Source organism: Vulpes vulpes, chromosome 14 (genome assembly GCF_048418805.1).
Source record: "Vulpes vulpes isolate BD-2025 chromosome 14, VulVul3, whole genome shotgun sequence".
NCBI classification, from domain to species: Eukaryota; Metazoa; Chordata; class Mammalia; order Carnivora; family Canidae; genus Vulpes; species Vulpes vulpes.
This window is the reverse complement of record NC_132793.1, coordinates 64,258,076-64,260,901: the sequence shown is the minus strand read 5'-3', so window position 1 is coordinate 64,260,901 and position 2,826 is coordinate 64,258,076. Positions and strand designations below refer to the sequence as shown.

Below are 2,826 nucleotides of genomic sequence, written 5' to 3'. Positions count from 1 at the left end.
GGAAAAGCAGGCTCCATGCACCAAGAGCCCGACGTGGGATTCGATCCCTGGTCTCTAGGATCGCACCCAGGGCCAAAGGCAGGCGCTAAACCTCTGCCCACCCAGGGATCCCCCATCAACTTAATATAAACTGCTATAAACATAGGATGTTATTTATGAACCCAAATATTAACCAAAAAACAAAAACCTACAATAGACATACAAAAACTTAAATAGAAAGGAAACCAAACATAATACTACAGAAGACTATCAAACCAGGTCCAGGAAGAGAGCAGGAGAACAAAGGAACAGAGAAAACTATAAACACAAGTAGAAAACAATTAACAAAATATCAGTAAGTACATACCCATCAAAATTACTTTACATGCAAATGTACTAAAGGTTCCAATCAAAAGATATAGGATGACAGAGTGAATTAAAAACAAACACAAGAGCCATCTATATGTTGCCACAAGAGACTCACCTCAGAACTAAAGACACATACAGACTGAAATTGAAGGGATGAAAACAATAATCCACACAAAGAAAGTGGGAAAATAAAAAAGCCAGGGTAGCATCCTTATCAGGGTAGCAAAACTTATATAAGACAAAATAGAGGTTAAAACATACTGTAGCAAGAGACAAAGAAGGGCATTACATAATGATAAAGGAATCAATCCAACAAGAGCATATAACAATTGTAAATATCTATGCACCCAACACAGAAGCATCTAAATACATAAAGCAGATATTAACAGACATAAAGGGAGAAATTGACAGTAATATAATAATACAGGGGACATTAACACCCCATTTACATCAATGGATAGATCATCCTGTCAGAAATCAACAAGGGTGCTCACTTCGGCAGTACATATACTAAAATTGGAACGATACAGAGAAGATTAACATGGCCCACCCCTGTGCAAGGATGACACGCAAATTCATGAAGAATTCCATATTAAAAAAAAAAAAGAGGGGATCCTTGGGTGGCTCAGCGGTTTAGCTTCTGCCTTCGGCCCAGGGCATAATCCTGGAGTCCTGGGATCGGGTCCCACATCGGGCTCCTTGCATGGAGCCTGCTTCTCCCTCTGCCTGTGTCTCTGTCTCTCTGTCTCTCTCTCTCTCTCTCTCATGAATAAATAAATAAAATCTTTTAAAAAGAAAAGAAAGAAAAGAAAAGAAAAGAAAAGAAAAGAAAAGAAAAGAAAAGAAATCAACAAGGAAACAGTGGCTTTGAATGGCACATGTTAGATCAGATGGACCCAAAAAATGTATACAGGATATTTTACTAAAAACAGCAGAATACACACATTCTTTTCAAGTGCACACAGAACGTTCTCCAGGATAGATCCTTGTAATTCGACAAAACAAGTCTCAATAAATTTAAGAAGATTGAAATTATATCAAGCATTTTTTCCAACCACAATGTATGAAACTAGAAATTAATTACAAGAAAAAATCTGGAAAAAACACAAACACATGGAGGCTATACAACATGCTAGTAAACAACGAATAGATCAACCAAGAGATCAAGAAGGAAATAAAAACAGTGCATGGAGACAAATGAAAATGAAAAAACAATGGTCTGAGGTATTTGAGATGTAGCAAAAGCAGTTCTAAGAGGGAAGTTTATAATGATGCAGGCCTATGTCAAGAAACAAGAAAAATTGCAAATAAACAACCTAACTTTACATCTAGAGAAATTGAAAAAGAAAAAAAAGTACAAGGAAGGAAACACTAAAGATAAGGCAGAAATAAATGAAATAGAGACAAAAAAATAGAAAAGATTAATGGAACCAAGAGCTGCTTCTTAGAAAAGATAAGCAAAATTGATAAACCTTTAGCTAGACTCATCAGGAAAAAATTAAAAAAAAAAAGGACTCAAAATCAGAAATGAGGGAGGGGAAATGACAACAAATAACACAGAAATATAAAGAATTATAAAAAAGTATTATAAAAATTATATGCCAATAAACTAGACTATCTACAAGAAATGGATATAGTCCTAGAACATACAATCTTCCAAAATTGAATCGAGAATAAATAATTTGAATAGACAGATTACTAGCAACAAAACTGAATCAATAATCCAAAAACTTACAACAAACAAAAGCCTAGTAAGACAGCTTCACATATGAATTCTACCAAACATTTAAAGAAGAGTTTAGTATCTATTCTTTTCAAACTATTTCAAAAAATTGAAGAGAAGGGATCCCTGGGTGGCGCAGCGGTTTGGAGCCTGCCTTTGGCCCAGGGCGCGATCCTGGAGACCCGGGATCGAATCCCACGTCGGGCTCCCGGTGCATGGAGCCTGCTTCTCCCTCTGCCTGTGTCTCTGCCTCTCTCTCTCTCTGTGACTATCATAAATAAAAAAAAATAAAAAAAAATTTAAAAAAAAATTGAAGAGAAAGGAAAACTTCCAATTCATTCGACAAGTCTAATATTACTCTAATACCAAAGCTAGACAAAGGCACTATAAACAAGCAAACAAACAAACTATGGCCGGTAGTTCTTGATGAAGATAGATGCAAACATCCTCAACAAACTACTAGCAAACCACATTCAACAACACATTAAAAAGATCATTCACCACAATCAAGTGAGATTGATTCCAGGGATACAAGGGTGCTTCACTACTTGCAAATCAATCAGTGTAAGGTATCACATTAACAAGATGGAGGATAAAAAACCATATGATCATCTCAGTATATGGAGAAAAAGTATTTGACAAAACACAACATTCATTCATGATAAACACTCAACAAAGTGAGTATAGAGAGAACATACCTCAACATAATACAGGCTATATACAAGATAACTACAGTTAATATCCTCCACAGTGGT

The 2,826-nt window shown here is 35.7% G+C and overlaps 1 non-coding gene across 1 annotated transcript; it reads left to right on the top strand.

Annotated features, from left to right (window-relative positions):
* The first annotated feature begins 834 nt into the window (after window positions 1–834).
* LOC112915644 (U6 spliceosomal RNA) lies at window positions 835–945 on the top strand. The gene has a single exon (XR_003234127.1). It is a non-coding gene; the product is annotated as a U6 spliceosomal RNA (small nuclear RNA).
* Window positions 946–2,826: the final 1,881 nt, after the last annotated feature.